This window comes from Oncorhynchus nerka, linkage group LG19 (genome assembly GCF_034236695.1).
Source record: "Oncorhynchus nerka isolate Pitt River linkage group LG19, Oner_Uvic_2.0, whole genome shotgun sequence".
Classification (NCBI taxonomy): domain Eukaryota; kingdom Metazoa; phylum Chordata; class Actinopteri; order Salmoniformes; family Salmonidae; genus Oncorhynchus; species Oncorhynchus nerka.
In genome coordinates this window covers 33,047,727-33,066,487 of record NC_088414.1, presented here as the reverse complement: position 1 = coordinate 33,066,487, position 18,761 = coordinate 33,047,727, and the positions used below count along the sequence as shown (strand labels likewise).

General features: G+C 44.7%; 1 pseudogene; it reads left to right on the top strand.

Moving 5' to 3' along the window:
- The first annotated feature begins 4,029 nt into the window (after positions 1 to 4,029).
- Positions 4,030 to 18,761, top strand: part of LOC115117320 (protein phosphatase 3 catalytic subunit alpha-like) — a 143,351-nt pseudogene continuing 128,619 nt past the window's right edge.

Below are 18,761 nucleotides of genomic sequence, written 5' to 3'. Positions count from 1 at the left end.
TCAACACCTGTTGAATATGACCCGCGTCAGTAAACGTCGGCAAAAAGAAGCGTAATTACATTTTTGCCAGCAGCATAGTTACAGTCACGCTCTGGGTAACATGAAAACAGTCTAACCAGCTCCTCTAGGGCGAGAAAATTGTCAGTGAGGTGTTCTCGTATTGGTGTCTGGCAAGCTAGCCACCGTTAGCTGGAGCAACGAACCACCCTTGCTGTCTCTGCCTGGCCGGTTCCCCTCTTTCCACTGGGATTCTCTGCCTCTAACCCTATTACAGGGCTGAGTCACAGGCTTACTGGGGTTCTCTCATACTGTCCCTGTGAGGGGTGCGTCACCTGAGTGGGTTGAGTCACTGATGTGTAAGTCGCTCTGGATAAGAGCGTCTGCTAAATGACTTAAATGTAAATGTAATGTAAATGTGATCATCCTGTCTGGGTTGCCCCCCCCCCCTTGGGTTGTGCCGTGGCGGAGATCTTTGTGGGCTATACTCAGCCTTGTCTCAGGATGGTAAGTTGGTGGTTGAAGATATCCCTCTAGTGGTGTGGGGGCTGTGCTTTGGCAAAGTGGGTGGGGTTATATCCTTCCTGTTTGGCCCTGTCCGGGGGTGTCCTCGGATGGGGCCACAGTGTCTCCTGACCCCTCCTGTCTCAGCCTCCAGTATTTATGCTGCAGTAGTTTATGTGTCGGGGGGCTAGGGTCAGTTTGTTATATCTGGAGTACTTCTCCTGTCCTATTCGGTGTCCTGTGTGAATTTAAGTGTGCTCTCTCTAATTCTCTCTTTCTTTCTCTCTCTCAGAGGACCTGAGCCCTAGGACCATGCCTCAGGACTACCTGACATGATGACTCCTTGCAGTCCCCAGTCCACCTGGCCGTGCTGCTGCTCCAGTTTCAACTGTTCTGCCTTATTATTATTGGCCATGTTCTGTTATAATCTCCACCCGGCACAGCCAGAAGAGGACTGGCCACCCCACATAGCCTGGTTCCTCTCTAGATTTCTTCCTAGGTTTTGGCCTTTCTAGGGAGTTTTTCCTAGCCACCGTGCTTCTACACCTGCATTGCTTGCTGTTTGGGGTTTTAGGCTGGGTTTCTGTACTTTGAGATATCAGCTGATGTACGAAGGGCTATATAAATACATTTGATTTGATTTGATTTAGCTTGGGCGCTTGACTGCCATTGTGAGGTCAGAACGCTCGGACCAACCTTACTCCCTGGCCAGGGCGTCCAGTGTGCACTCTGAACGCTCCGAGAACGCTGGATCATCTGACAACGCCCCAAATTACGAACGCCCAGAGCACACTCTGAGCATTCTCTGGCACTCCAGAGTGAATTTACGAACGCACCCATAGTCAATTGTAACGTGTGTGTGCACTAGACAGGTATTTAAGACACGGGTAGACCTCATGATAGCATTTACATTTTAGTCATTTAGCTGACACTCTTATCCAGAGCGACTTACAGTTTGGGCATTCATCTTAAAATAGCAAGTTGGGACAACCACATATCACAGGCATAGAAAGTAAATTTTTCCTCAATAAAGTTGCTAACAGTAGAGTCAGAGCTAGAAAGGGGCAAGTGCAACTGCTGGTTCAGGGTGGGGGGGTCGAGGTAAGGAGGCAGATTATTTAAGATACTGTTCGAAAAGGTAGGATTTCAGTTGTTTTCGGAAGATGGGCAGGGACTCTGTTATCCTAGCTTCATGGGGAAGCTGGTTCCACGCACCATAGGGTACCTGGCCGGCTAAAAAAGATTGATGGTAAATCGGAAAATAGTCTTGTGACAACACAGCCCCCTGTGTCTTTGAGTTGGCAGAACAAGTTGTTTGTCTTTTGTAACTAAAATTACAGAAATCACAGTGAATCGAATTAGCCTCAGGGAATGTGCAAACATTCAGCACCACGGACAGCGCTGTGATGTCCATAAACTGACTGGTCACTGGTTTCAGAACCACAGCTGCTGAACAGTGCTGAGCTCTGGCAGCTCATATAATGAGAAGATTCATTCAATGCACCTGTTGTGGGGCTGCAGTGGATAGCTTCCATCTTACTGGCTCCTGACCCATTCTGCTATTTTGTGTTTTTTTAAAGCTGATCTTAACTTTTTTTGTGCAGAATATTTCTGCCAGCATTTCCTATGAGCGAAAACAGCTTCTGGACATCAGAACAGCGATCACTAACCTCGATTTGGATGAAGATTTCTACTTCAACGAGTTGTCAGCTGTGGATTGACTGGTCATTCTGAACCAGGCCCTATTCCCCGGGACTCGAAAGAGGAAGAGACGGCACAAGAGAGGCAAACAAGTGGGCTCCCTGACGAGACTACGTCGGAGAGTAAATAAACTGCCTCTACCCTCTGTTCTACTGGCAAACCTACAATCATTAGAGAACAAAATGGACACGGTCCGACTGTATTATCAAAGGGAACTGAAGAATACTAATCCAGACACTTACAAGAAATCCCGCTACGACCTCCGACGAAACCATCAAACTCCTCAGTAAAAGGCACATGACAGCCCGCTAGTAGTTTGCCAAAAGGCACCTAAAAGACACTCAGATCATGAGAAACAAGATTCTCTGGTCTGATGAAACCAAGATTGAACACTTTGGACTGAATGCCAAGTGTCACGTCTGGAGGAAACCTGGCACCATCGCTACGGTGAATCATGGTGGTGACAGCATCATGCTATGGGAAAGTTTTTCAGCGGCTTATAAGGATCTGAGGGCTCATACCTAAAGTTATACAGCTGCACCATTGAGAGCATCTTGACTGGCTGCATCACCGCTTGGTATGGCAACTGCTTGGTATCCGCCCGCAAGGTGATACAGAGGGTAGTGCGTAAGGCCCAGTACATCACTGGGGCCGAGCTCCCTGCCATACAGGACCTCGATACCGGGTGGTGTCAGAGGAAGGCCCTGACAATTGTCAAAGACTCCAGCCATCCAAGTCAGACTGTTCTCTCTGCTACTGCACGGCAATCGGTACCGGTGCATCAAGTCTGGAACCAACAGGACCCTGAACAGCTTCTATCCCCAAGCCATAAGACTCCTAAATAGTTAGTCCGGATAGCTTTTAGTTAACTATTTAACTATCTGCATTGACCCTTTTTGCACGTACTATTTTGACTCATCACATACGCTGGTGCTACTGTATATTATCTTTCATGTTGCCTAGTCACTTTATCCCTACCTATATGTACATATCTACCTCAATTACTTCGTACCGCTGCACATCGACTCTCTACTGGTACCCCGTGTATATTTTCTCCCTGCATTGTTGGGAAGGGCCCTTTGTTGTTTATGAAGCATGTGAAACATAACATTCAATTTGATTTGTGGCTGTAAGAAAGTCTTCTTCTGTTAGACTGATGTTTTTGGGATTGTTCAAGTCCCCATTTCCCCTGATAGGCATACTGCTCCCAGATTCTTTGGTATAAAAGCTACAAAGTTGTTGAGGCAGAACAGTTTGCCCCTGGCCATGCACACACACACATACATACACACACACACAAGCCATTTTGACTTGTCATCTTCCACAAAAAGCAATGTTATGTTTCACATGCTTCATAAACAACAAAGGGCCCTTCCCAACAATGCAGGGAGAAAAAAATAGAATAAATACACAATGAGTAACGATAACTTGGCTATATACACGGGGTACCAGTACAGAGTCGATGTTTTACCCCGGGAAGCTTCACTGATATAACCATAATTAATACCGTGCAGACCTATGCGTCTCAGGCCGCACCTCATCAGCAAGTGCATCGAATATAAAATCATGGCGTGCGCGTGTTGTTGGGAAATCCCGGTTCTGCCTCCACCTGATGGCAGCATCAGGCAGCCCCGTGAAACATTAGCGTGGGAGTTCCCTTCATTGCCAATGTCGGGGTGGTGCAGCGTGCAGTGAGGATCTCCTGAGCAGAGCCCCCCCCCCCCCCCCACACACACACCCTATCTCGCTCTCTCACTACCGCCTCCTCCCAATTCGTTCCCTCCATCCTCCCCCACACGACTGCTTAGCACAGCCTCCTCAGCAGCATCCACCTTAACTGTGTAGCAGTAGTCATCCCCAGACCCCAGCGCAGGCAGTGATAAACTGAGGGACGCATCCAAGTGATGCCACTGCACCAACCGCATCTCGCAACCGCGAAAACACACCGAGAATAAAACAGTCACTTCTACAAGGAGGAATACACACGCATTTGCCTCGAGACCGCACCTGCCCATGAAGATGTCTAACGCAGACATAGTCTTAAATGCCACCGATCGGGTAGTAAAAAGTGAGTGCATTTTCATCATTTATTTTATATAGGCTACAAAGGTATATGATATCAATTATTTACTGTATACGACCTCGTAGGCTACAGAGTTGGGTATTGCGTCCTGTGGATGTCCGATGTGTTAAATGATATAAAGAATGTTCTTTGCCCTAGACCTGTGATGTTGATAAACAGTGAAAGGCAGTGACTTGGTTTATGGCTATAGGCCTACTGTCTGTGTGGGGGATGGGATGTTTTCTTAATAATCGTGTTCCGAGCAATATATTTTTCACTGTCCCAATGTGATTGAATTTAGTCACGGACAGGCAGAAGAGGAGACTAAATGAGGCAGAGTTGCCGATGAAGTCTTTGCGGTTAAGGCAGTGATGCAGCAGGATTTCGCTGGCACTGTGATAAAGGGCGCTTGGCGAATACCTGGATCTGCTCAGTGGGGGGGAAGGGGTGGGTTGCAATCTATATTGGCATTTATGTAACCGTTTTCACTGTCAATGAGTAAACCATAGGTTGGCTATAGTGTTGCTTGGATCTTGAGTTTGAAACCACGCACTCATTTCGATTAGGCCTATATTCATATTTGTTCGGCACGCGTGCCAATACCGTCTGTCATTAACAGACTATTAGTCGAGATTTCATAAAAATATAGCCTACCACCAGTACATGTTATTACAGTGTAACTATGTGTTATTACAATGAACCACAATACTTGTAACAGTGTAATTACATATTTAATTAGGCTAAACTGTAATAAGGATCCCTTAAAATTGAATGGTTACCAAAATATAATATAATGTCGGCCTGTAGTAGTTTCTTTCAATCGGTCCAATAACCCTTTCTGCCGTCAAAGGTGTTGTGGTCTGCAATGAAATGAATGGAAGCTGTGCCACAAGTACATGAGTGTTGACTGAGCTTCAGGAATACATAACTGTCTTTGCAGTCTCATTCATGTTAAATAGTGTTTCATTATAAATGTTACCGCTTTCCAATATTGGAGTTGTTTATTTCTGATGCATTTTATTTACTATTCGAATCCCAATTGCACACAAAACGCTATTGCAGTTGTCTGCAATCGCAGACGAGGTTTAATTCAATGTAAACCCGAGTTCGACGCTGCACCTATCCAGGCTCGGACAGCAGCGCTGTGATATAAGATGCATTGTTCAAAAAATAATAATACTTTAGCACCTAATTGAAAATAGTCCGGCAGGTTAACTCCTCGGTTTATCATAATGTGACCGGGTAGGAGCCATATATTTGGTCCGTGTTTCATAGGGGACTGTAATTAATGCAAAACACGTCAAAAGTATAAAAATATCCCTGCCTGATATACCTACCAAGACCTTGACGACTCTCACATACACGCTTGATAGGCCTACAACACTGGGATAATGGCCAGTCTTGGATGTTGCCTCGGTTTGCTCTCCTCACGCAGGATTGGTAGTATTTTGATATGTTCCAGAACTAGCGGGCTCTTCAAAGCGTCTACAGTCGTATTTAGTATTTTATTAGGATCCACATGAATAGCTTTCAATAGCCGCTACTCTTCCTGGGGTCCAAACAGGAACAAAATGACACCTCAACAACAACAAACTGTCTACATCATTAATAAAAACAATACATCACACAATACATTGTGCACTATACATATTTTGCCTGCTCCACCATTATGAATGCACAACATACAATGCCCAAGTATGATGGGCAACATGATCTAATGATGATGGGACTATCCCCACCCACACCTCCAATACAAGACACATCAAATGTAGCCTAGGATCATTTTTCACATACTGTAGCAGGCTCAGGCCTAGTTCTATACCGTTTAATTTTGCTTACAGGTACAGTATATGAAAATCAATGGCCCATAAGACTGGTACAGGATACATCTACTTATGGGGTGAATATTCATAGGCTATGTCTTCTCGTAATGTATTCTTGCATATTATCTCACGTATTGTTGCTAAGTAACCATTTACCTTTCATACATCAATCCTCATTTATTTGTTATTTATAGTCATTCTGAGGCTTTGCCAATGGGGGAATTGAATAAACTCTTTAGAAGCATAGCATATTTAAGTCATAATGAATTAGCAAATGAATGTGCTACAGGATAGTAAAGACTCTATTCACTCCACATCGCGGAAGTTCAGCTTTACAGTGTGATTGTAATCTAAAGCCAATGTTCTCTCATTTAGCGGAGACTGCCGTTTTACGGTAAACGCTGTGTTTATACCTCGATCGGAAATCACCTTTACATTTCCATCTCATAATCTGTAATGCTTCAGCGACACAGATTTAATAGAGCCCTGAGTTAGCAGACATTGCAAATATGAATCCCTTATTTCTCAATTCCATTCTGATGGCATAGCTACATATTTCCGAAGAGGTGACAGCACAGAGACAGCTTTACGTGTGGCTTTGTTGCATCCCAAAGAGGGAGTGTTTGCAGAGAGGAGGAGGAGGAGGGGTTAACAGTGGAATGGGTTCACTCAAAGTTGACTGTAGTTGTTTGTAGTACAGAACACTATTATCTCGAAGGAACATCCCATCTGCTGTGGGCCAGTCTCATCATAAGGGAAGAGGGATTCGATGGATGAACCGCGACGACTGTGTGTTTCATTTGAAGGGATTTCTACATAGAGAATCTATTCATGGCCACAGCAAGATCAATGGGAGGAGGAGGCTGTACCGTCTCTGGTGGGACTGGTAAATGCACTATCGCGTTGCACTAGGAATTGATTAATCAATTGCAGCAATTCCTTCATGCTGCTCACACAAACTTCTCGTTTGAGGTGGCTGAAGATTGCTGCATTGTGGCACTACTTAGTACTTGCTCAGAGATCCCAGTACCTTATACAGCTGTGGCAAATATGTAAAGGGTGCCATCACAAACGTGTCCGTCTAAACATATACCCTGGCAGCTGGAGGGCGGGGCGCTGCTATGTGCCTACTGTACTTTGATCTGTATTGTTGTGTTCTACAGGGCTCATCTGAAAAAGACACCATCGTCTCATCTTTGACTCCTTGTCAAGATAAAGGTTAAATAAATAAAAACATTTGGATATTTACACTGGTCATTCTTTTGGGTTTGTAGTGCATCACTATTGGCTTCTCTATACCAACATACAATAGATTCTTAAAATAATCCAGATCAAAGCTGTGAGAGGGATGCCACTGTGGCAGGTGCATGTGCTCCTGTTTCTCACTGAGTTAGACTGTAACAGTGTGGATGCATGGCACACACAATGGGGACCTGCTGGAGCAGCAGTGGTGGCAAAGTGGCTCCTCCACATCACAATAGGATTCTGCTCAACTCCTAAACCTCTTTCATTCCTGCTGAGAAACTGCTCAGAAATAGGGTTGGGCCCCTCCCAGTTGATGTATAATTGACTAATTGTATCGTGTACAAAGATAGCTACATCAATAAATAACTGCATATCCAATCCCAGTGATGTTGCAAGCGGAAATTGCATCATCAGATCCAATTTAACACACTACTTTCCTGCAGCACAGCTCAGCACATAGCTACACACACTGCCCTGTAAATGACTCATCTGTTTGTAAGTGTTTGTTTTCCTGTTTGATGTTACTCAGCGCTCATTTTTGCAATGTCACACTTACTTGTATGTTCTCTTACAGAATGAGGTGATAAGATATTAACCTTTTCACGCTTCACAGATGTCATCACACAATTTTCCTCCCCTACTCAGCAATAGATTCTGTTATATTTCCACTTGCTACACTCTTAGAAAAAACGTTTCCAAAAGGGTTCTTCAGTTGACCCCATAAGATAACCCTTTTTGGGTCCAGGTAGAACCTCTTTTGGCTCCAGGTAGAACCCTCTGTGGAAAGAGTTCTACCTGGAACCCAAAAGGGTTCTATCTTGAACCAAAAAAGGTTCTTCAAAGGGTTCTCCTATGGGGACAGTCGAAGAACCCTTTTAGGTTCTAGATAGCAATTTTTTTTCCAAGAGTGTACAATTCCAAGACAAGTATGGTCTCAGAATTGTAGTGTGTCTTGACCTCACTGATTGGCCCACACAGGAAATGGAACGGAGGGGGAAGATGGTTCTTTGAAAAAGCTGTCCTAGGGGCTGTTCCTCTCTGGCACACAGCTGGACCACTGTACCTACTCTGTGTTGGAAGGTGGGATCATGTGATTTGGAGTCTTGGTAGAGGAATGCTGATGTTAGTGATGTCTAGGAGTAGGGTTGTTGTGACCATGCAGGCAAGGGATTGGTTATTGGAGGAGACAGTGTCAGTCACTTGGCCTGGTCCCATGTCTGGGCCTCTCTGGGGAATGTGAACAGGCTCCAAGAGGCCTACTTTCTCTTAGAGTGATTCTAGGACATTATCTGTGTTAGTTCTGGTGGGGCTTGGTGAATCACTGTGGATCCTGTGGATCAAATGCCCCTCACAATACCAGATTTATTTTCAGAACAAAACCGAGACAATCATGGAAAGGGCTGACCGATCAGTAAAGGCACTGGTGGATTTAGAGAGTCAGTCAGTCAGCACACGGCGAATCTCTCTTCTGAAATATGAATATGAAATAGAGCTCTGTTTTTGTCTCCCAAAGATAATGCTGAGGAGAGATAATGCTGGAATGGTGACCATCCTTTGTACCTCCATATTTACAGTAAACATTCAGCCGTTTCTGATCCATTTCTCGACACCCACAATTAGATTTCTGACATTCACTGTGAAATGCAGCCTCATTGTGTGGTTGTGTTCTCACTGGTTGTGAAAGTAGTGGATAGGTGTCTGTGAAAGGTGTCACTCTTTGTTTATGTTTGGCTGTAGAAGTGTTGCTGTAGATATGTTTGTTGACGGGTCCTATATTCATTGTGTGTAACTATATTAGAGGGTGTGTGTTTGGATATGTTTGGGATCGGAGGTGTGTAGGTCTGTTTTTATTGTGTGTTTATTTTTGAAAATAAGTTACACAGTGGCTTATTGGCCAGACACCGTAGAGTCCACCCCCTGAGATGGCCAATTGCGCCAGAGAGCATAAAGCCCACCCCCCTGAGATGATTCATTGGCCAGAGTACGTAAAGCCCATCCCCCTGAGTTGGCTCATTGGCCAGAGAGCGTAAAGCCCACCCCCCTGAGATGTCAAAATCAAATCAAAATCAAATTTATTGGTCACATACATGTGTTTAGCAGATGTTATTGCGGGTGTAGCGAAATGCTTGTGCTTCTAGCTCCGACAGTGTAGTAATATCTAACAATTAATATCTAACAGTTTCATATAACATATACCCAAAATACACATACATCTAAGTAAGGAATGAATTATATATATATATACATGTATGTCAGAGTGGCATTGGACTAAGACACCGTGGCATAGTATAGAATAAAGTATATACATATGAAATAGGTGATGCAATATGTAAACACAATTTAAAAGTGACTAAGATACCGTAGAATAGTGTGGAGTGCAGTTTATACATATGAGATGAGTAATGCTAGATACAGAACATTATTAAAGTGGCTAGAGATCCATTTCTAAAAGTGACCAGTGATTCCTCATCTATGTCTATAGGCAGCCGCCTCTGATGTGTTAGTGATGGCTGTTTAGCACTGATGGCCTTGAGATAGAAGTTGTTTTTCAGTCTCTCGGTCCCAGCTTTGATGCATCTGTACTGACCTCGCCTTCTGGATGATAGCGGGGTGACCAGGCATTGGTTGATGTCCTCTGATCTTTTTGGCCGTCCTATGGCACCGGGTGCTGTAGGTGTCCAGGACAGCGGGAGGTTTGCCCCTGGTAATGTGTTCGGCAGACCGCACCACCCTCTGGAGAGCTTTGCGGTTGTGGGCGGTGCAGTTGCCGTACCAGGTTGTGATACAGCCCGACAGGATGCTCTCGATTGTACATCTGTAAAAGTTTGTGAGGGTTTTAGGTGTTAAGCCAAATTTCTTTAGCCTCCTGAGGTTGAAGAGGCGCCGTTGCGCCTGCTTCACCACTCTGTCTCATTGGTCAGAGAACGTAGAGCCCACCTCCCTAAGATGTGTGTGAGTAGACGTGGTGGATCTTGATGGTGTGATAGCCTTCAGAGGAAGAGAGGGGGCGAGCTGGGCGCAGGGTATCTGCATGCATGATATGTACAGGCTTTATTTAGCAGTGTGGGTGAATTATTTAAGCATTGGTTTTTCAGCAGTGTTTTACTGCACACAGGCCACTTACATAATGAAACTTCCCTGAGGTCTAGTGATGAGAGGGTGTAGAGGAGGAGGGAGACAGAGAGATGGAGAGGCAGAGGAACTGAAGGGAGGGATAGAGACAGAAGGGAAGAAAAGAGGAACGATTGGAAGAGCATGGATATAGGAAAGGAGGGAGAAGGAAAGGATATAGGAAAGGAGGGAGAAGGAAGGAGGATATAGGAAAGGAGGGAGAATGAAGGAGGATATAGGTTAGGAGGGAGAAGGAAGGAGGTAAAGGAAATGGAGACAGAGAAAAGGAAAATAAGAGATGTATTAAAGAGAAAGCAACCCTCATACTATCTTCCCCCCACACATACACACAGCCTCACCCTCTACCCTCATACTACCTCCCCCCCCCCACACACACAGCCTCACCCTCTACCCTCATACTACCTCCCCCACACACACACACAGCCTCACCCTCTACCCTCATACTATCTTCCCCCCCACACACACACACGCACACTGCCTCACCCTCCACCCTCATACTATCTCCCCCCACACACACAGCCTCACCCTCTACCCTCATACTACCCCCCCCACACACACACGGCCTTATCCCCTACCCTGGTCACCCCGCTATCATCCAGAAGGCGAGGTCAGTACTACCCCCCCCCAGTAGTAGACAATGGACATGATCGGACAGCTCAGAGCTTCTGCTCTTTTCTGTCCATAAAAAACAAATGGATTGGTGGAAGAGGCAGGGCAGGAGCAAGGAAGGAGGGTGTGGTCAAGCAAGGCATCCCCCGAGGTGAAATGCCCTAAGGTTTTTATCAGAACAAGCGTAGATTAGTTTCACCTTTTTTCTTTTCCCGACATGAGTTTGTTGTGTTTAAAAAAAACATTTATTAAAATTATAGCTCACGACTGTGTGGGGGGAGAGGGGTGGGGACACCAAGGAGTGCATTCACATAAATCTACACACTTTCATACACACACCATTTTTTGTATTTTGTCATTTTATTTTTTTATTCCCCCCCCCACAGCCTAAACCCCTCCCCTCCCCTTATACTACCTTCCCCCCCACCCTACACACAACCTAAGCCCCTACACTCATACTACCCCCGCACCCACCCTACACACAGCCTCAGACCCTACCCTCATCCTACCCCCCAACACACAGCCTCAGCCCTTACCCTCATACTACCTTCCCCCACCACCCTACAAACAACGTCAGCCCTACCCTCATACTACCCCCCAAATAATGAGTTCTGTTCTGTCATTTTGTGAATGTTCAAATGAATGCTCTACGCATAATTTAAGAGCCATGTGCATGTGACCTGTTATGGTTGTGGGCCATCATCAGTAATGTAGACTGGTCAACACACACTGCCTAGTGCCTGGCCTGTCCTGGCTTCTCTGTTCAGATCCCTGCTTCCTCATTGGCTCCTTCTCCTCCCAGTCTCTAGCATATTGGAGTTTCATGCATGGGCTGATCTGAAGGCTGCAAGCTGCCATTCGGCCAGGCAGACTATGCAAGCAGGCAGGAAGGATGCACTCACTTTAGGGGCCCTGCGCATTTGGTGCTTTGCACAGGAATGAAATGGGGTCAGTGTAGGTCCAATCGGTGAACACACACATTTAGCCATTTGAAACATGTGCATCTCAGCCTGTTGAGTGCTATGATAACAAACCCTTCAGTTAGCCCAACAGCTACACTATCCCAATTAAATGAAGGAACCAGTTAATCAGGACAATACTAACAGACTGAACAAAATAGATGGAACATCAAAATTGGTATTGTCTGGACAGTTAAAGGTCAGAGTTATTCACAGTGCTCTGGAGATGGTACCACAGTAAAACATCTTGTCACCCAAATGAATATGCAACATTGTTTGCCGAGGTATTTATATTATCTCCAATGTGTGTCTGTTCAGTAAATAAATGCTGGCAGCACTGCATATGGCTTAGGGCATCTGTAGCCAAGTAGTGTGATTCAGCAACTTGGAGTATTAGACATATGGTTCTTTCCCTCAATTGTGTGCAGAGTCCATTAAGATTTTGAATTCGACTCCTAGTTATTATGCACATTACAAAGTTAGGATGACATAAACCACAAGAGCCATAGTCCTGGACCAACATCCCTCCCTGCTACATTATTGGGTGGTAATGAAGATGTTACAGGCTCAGACAGAGGGGGTCAGCAGGTGTGGTAGAGGCAGGACTGAGACAAGGTAGAGGTGCAGCTAGCTAACACTGGGCCAGAGACCTGACAGACACACAGTCAGCCAGACCTGAGAGACAGACAGACAGACCTGACACACCTGACAGACCTGACAGACAGACCTGACAGACTGACAGACCTGACAGACTGACAGACAGACAGACAGACCAGGGCAGGCAGGCAGACAGACAGACAGACAGACCTGACAGACAGACAGACAGACAGACAGACAGACAGACAGACAGACAGACAGACAGACAGACAGACAGACAGACAGACAGACAGACAGACAGACAGACAGACAGACAGACAGACAGACAGACAGACCTGACAGACTGACAGAGACAAGACAGACAGACAGACCTGACAGACTGACAGAGACAAGACAGACAGACAGACCTGACAGACTGACAGAGACAAGACAGACAGACAGACCTGACAGACTGACAGACTTGACAGACAGACAGACAGACAGACAGACAGACAGACCTGACAGACAGACAGACAGACAGACAGACAGACAGACAGACAGACAGACAGACAGACAGACAGACAGACAGACCTGACAGACTGACAGACCTGACAGACTGACAGACTTGACAGACAGACAGACAGACAGACCTGACAGACTGACAGACAGACAGACAGGTGCATCTAGTGGGGGAGTAGTGTGCTGTACATGTAAACATATTTGACTGGATGTCAGGGCTGGATGGAGAGTATTAATGTACTCCAGTGTCACTGCTGCCATGTGTTCTATAAGTTATAGTTGAAACCTGGAAGTGTTCAACCTACAGTCCTCTCGCTCTGGTAGACATTTCTCCGTCAGTCTGCAGCATGGAGAGAAAAGTAGCTTGTGGTGTATTCTGGTGTGTTGTAGTATGGGGATGATTTAGGTACAAGGAACATCCTTCTGCTGTAACAAAGGAAAATGCATATATTACCATGAATTACTGAAGGTTGTTTCTTAGAAGTCTATCTGGTGGTAATGTTAATTAGCGTAGGCTACACAATGATGATAAGATGTTGGAATAACAGAGTGGGTCAAAAGCTATATTTGTTTTGTTGGTCTCCAGTGTCGGTAGAGATACTCTCAATGATCGGCTATGAAAAGCCAACTGACATTTACTCCTGGGGTGCTGACCTGTTGCACCCTCGACAACTACTGTGATTATTATTATTTGACCATGCTGGTCATTTATGAACATTTGAACATCTTGGCCATGTTCTGTTATACCCTGATGAAGACAGCTTGGCTGTCGAAACGTTGGTATTAAATTTTTGCATCTGAGCTCCTAGAGTGTGCGGCTCTCTTTTATTTTCAAGTTTCTATTCCGCTAGCCAGCACCTCGTCTTAATAGGTGTGCGTTTCTTTTTCTTCTAGATCGTTCTGTTATCATCTCCACCCGGCACAGCCAGAAGAAGACTGACCACCCCTCATAGCCTGGTTCCTCTCTAGGTTTCTTCCTAGGTTTTGGCCTTTCTAGGGAGTTTTTCCTAGCCACCGAGCTTCTACACCTGCATTGCTTGCTGTTTGGGGTTTTAGGCTGGGTTTCTGTACAGCACTTTGAGATATCAGCTGATGTAAGAAGGGCTATGTAAATAAATTTGATTTGATTTGTTGAAATCCTTTTTCAATTTATTGTAATGTCAAATATAAGCTTCCTTCCCTTTCAGTTGAGAATCGCTGCTCTTGGCAAGTGGGTCGCAACCTAAATTTGGGTCGCAGGTTTTGAATGAGTCGCGAGTGTCTGAGTAAAATGTTTTATCATATACAGTACCAGTCAGAAGTTTGGACAGACCTACTCATTCCAGGGTTTTTCTTTATTTGTACTATGTTCTACATTTTAGAATAATAGTGAAGACACACCAGGTAGGTGTGTAGAAATGATAATGAACCTATATTTCTTATAATTTAACCTCAGAACAAAAATAGTTCAATCACAGTATTTCCAATATAGAGTTATTAGCAGCGATATTTACTGTATTTGATTGATTTTGTGGTCTCATAGCAGTGAACTTAACATTCTCCATCAAGAATATGGGCCAAATGGAATTACTACAATGAAGAAGGTGGGACTGTTCCCTTGTCATATAATTGGTATATTTACTATCAATGTAGTATTAAAAATAGTTTTCCAGATTGCATAAGGGCAACAACAAAAAATAGTGATGCGAATATTGGATCGTAACTGAGACAACCTGGTTCAATTTGTGTCCCAATGCAAAACCAGTCGAGAACCAGTGGCCTAGAGCATTTTGGGGGGTAACGTGTGCTTCAGATAAGGAGAAAAATAAGGACTATATAGATCTGCATCTATGTGAGCCTACCATGCAAATTACAGTATACAGCACTGGCTCTACTCCAATAGTCAGCTGCTGTTGCCCGGCAACATGCACCACAGTTCAACTCAGCCTGGGCTCCCAGTCGAAGTGAGCTGTCTCACATCTCACCCCTCTCTCTTTCTCTTCCTGTCCTCTGTCTCTCTGTCTGTTTGTCTGTCTGTCTGTGTCTCTCTCTCTTTCTGCCTCTGGCTTTCTCTCTCTAACTCTCAATGTACTAATGTGTTTTCACCAGGCCTTGTGTTCTCTTCCTCATTACTGCCTTCCATGTGATTCAGAGGAGTCGGGTTAAATGCGGAAGACACATTTCAGTTGAAGGCATTCAGTTGTACAACTCACTAGGCATCCCCCTTTCCTTTCCATTTCTCTCCGTCTAAATCCTCCCTATTTTTCCTCGGTTTCTTCAAAGGTGTCTTTCTCTTTCTCTTGCTCTCCATTCTCACCTCTCTCCCTCTTGCCCTCTGTTTCTCCCCGTCTCTAATGAACCTCTTTTAGAGTTGGAGAGTATCAGAAGGACAGTACGGTCTATTGAGTTAATACATACACAAGTCAATGATGCACACTCACATACTCAAACACACGTGTAATATTATACAGAACATGCAGTATCAGTATCTCTAGTCTCTTTATTTGGTCTCTACTATTACAGTTCTATCATTCTGGCTCTTTAGGTCCATTAGAATTGCTGTTCAGTGACGTCTGTTGGTCAGACTGAGTCACAGACACATCAGACAGACCACTGAGATTGTGACACGTTCTCTCGATCAAAGAGATCTGCCTCTCCCCGTTTCTGCTAACGATGAGAACGCCATCATCTTCATAGTGTCGAGGGGGAACACTGGAACCTCCAAATTCACTAGAATGTACAGCGTGTCCTGACACAAGCACATTTATTCGGCTCCAAGTAGTTGCACAAACGTGCCTATATGTGGAAACACAATACAGTCAGGCATACATACCTACCGTCTATGTAAGCTCAGAAACAATCAGATTAACATTTACTGTTCAGTCAAATACAGAAGCCCAAAACACATACAGTATTAAGGCACAAGGCGAGACCCAGATACAGACCCAGAAGGGAGATGGTTGGAGTCTTACAATGTTTAATAATCCAAAGGAGTAGGCAAGAGAATGGTCGTGGACAGGTCAAAGGTCAAAACCAGATCAGAGTCCAGGACGTAGAGTGGCAGACGGGCTCATGGTCAAGGCAGGCAGAATGGTCAGGCAGGCGGGTAGAGAGTCCAGAAACAGGCAAGGGTCAAAACCAGATCAGACTCCAGGACGTAGAGTGGCAGACGGGCTCGTGGTCAAGGCAGGCAGAATGGTCAGGCAGGCGGGTAGAGAGTCCAGAAACAGGCAAGGGTCAAAACCAGATCAGACTCCAGGACGTAGAGTGGCAGACGGGCTCGTGGTCAAGGCAGGCAGAATGGTCAGGCAGGCGGGTACAGAGTCCAGAAACAGGCAAGGGTCAAAACCAGATCAGAGTCCAGGAGGTAGAGTGGCAGACGGGCTCGTGGTCAAGGCAGGCAGAATAGTCAGGCAGGCGGGTAGAGAGTCCAGAAACAGGCAAGGGTCAAAACCAGATCAGAGTCCAGGAGGTAGAGTGGCAGACGGGCTCGTGGTCAAGGCAGGCAGAATAGTCAGGCAGGCGGGTAGAGAGTCCAGAAACAGGCAAGGGTCAAAACCAGATCAGAGTCCAGGAGGTAGAGTGGCAGACGGGCTCGTGGTCAAGGCAGGCAGAATAGTCAGGCAGGCGGGTACAGAGTCCAGAAACAGGCAAGGGTCAAAACCAGATCAGAGTCCAGGAGGTAGAGTGGCAGACGGGCTCGTGGTCAAGGCAGGCAGAATAGTCAGGCAGGCGGGTACAGAGTCCAGGGTAAAAACCGGGAGGACTAGAAAAAGAAGAATAGCAAAAGGAGTACAGAAAAAACACACTGGTTGACTTGACTGAACATACAAGACGAACTGACACAGAGAGACAGGAAACACAGGGATAAATACACCGGGGATAATAAGCGACACCTGGAGGCGGTGGAGACAGTCATAAGAACAGGTGAACCAGATCAGGGTGTGACACACAGAGACATCAGAAAGTTCCCTCCCCTTGACTTTTTACACATTTTGTTGTGTTACAGCCTGAATTTAAAATGGATTAAATCGTTGTTTTTTTGCCACTGGCCTACACACAATACCCCATAATGTCAAAGTGGAATTCTGTTTTTAGATCTTTTTTTTTACAAATTAATAAAAATTAAAAGCTGGAATGTCTTGAGTCAATAAATATTCAACCCATTTGTTTATAGAAAGCCTAATTAAGTTTAGGAGTGAAAATGTGCTTAACATGTCATATAATAAGTTGTATGGACTCACTCTTTGTGCAATAATAGGGTTTAACATGATTTTTGAATGACCACTTCGTCTCTGTACCCACACATAGAATTATCTGTACGATCCCTCAGTCAAGCAGGGAATTTCAAACACAGATTCAACCACAAAGACCAGGGAGGTTTTTCAATGCCTCACAAAGAAGAGCACCGATTGGTAGATGGGTAAAAAACTAAAAAAATAAGACATTGAATATCACTGAGCATGGTGAAGTTATTAATTACGCTTTGGATGGTGTATCTATACACCCAGTCACTACCAATATACAAGCGTTCTTCCTAATATAGTTGCCGGAGAGGAAGGAAACCGCTTAGGGATTTCACCATGAGGCCAAGGGTGACCTTAAAACGGTAAAAATGGTTACATAGTGTAATGGCTGTGATAGGAGAACTGGGGATGTGTTGTATTTACTCCATATTATTCATCTAATTGACAGAATGGAAGAATTAAGCCCGTAAAGAATACAAATATTCCAAAACATGCATCCTGTTTTGCAACAAGGCACGAAAGTAAAATTGCAAAAATGTGGCAAAGAAATTCACTTTTTTCCTGAATAAATGTTTGGGGAAAGTCCAATAAAACACATTACTGAGTACCACTCTCTATATTTTCAAGTCTAGTGGTGGTTGCATCATGTTATAGGTATGCTTGTAATCGTTAAGGACTGGGGAGTTTTTCAGGATAAAAAATAAACGGAATGGAGTTTAGCGCAGGCAAAATCCTAGAGGAAAACCTGGTTCAGTCTGCTTTCCACCAGACACTGGGACAGTGGGAGATTAATTTACCTTCCAGCAGGACAATAATCTAAAACACAAGACCAAATATACACTGGAGTTGCTTACCAAGAAGACAGTGAATGTTCCTGGGTGGCCTAGTTATAATTTTGACTTAAATCTTATTGAAAATCTATGGCAAGACTTGAAAATGGTTGTCTAGCAATGATCAACAACCAACTTGACAGAGCTTGAAGAATTAAAATAATAATAATGGGCAAATATTGCACAATCCAGGTGTGCAAAGCTCTTAAAGACTTACCCAGAAATACTCACAGCTGTAATCACTGCCAAAGGTGATTCTAACATGTATTGACTCAGGAATGTGAATACTTATGTAAATTAGTTATTTTTGTATTTCATTTTAATTTCCAATTTATAAAAACATGTTTTCACGTAGTCAGATGGGTGAGAAAAAAAACATTTATACAATTCAGGCTGTATCACAACAATGTGGAATAAGTCAAGGGGTGTGAATAGTTTCTGAAGGCCCTGTAGGCACACACACTAACAAACCTACTTTCTCACACACACACACACACACACACACACACACACACACACACACACACACACACACACACACACACACACACACACACACACACACACACACGCACACG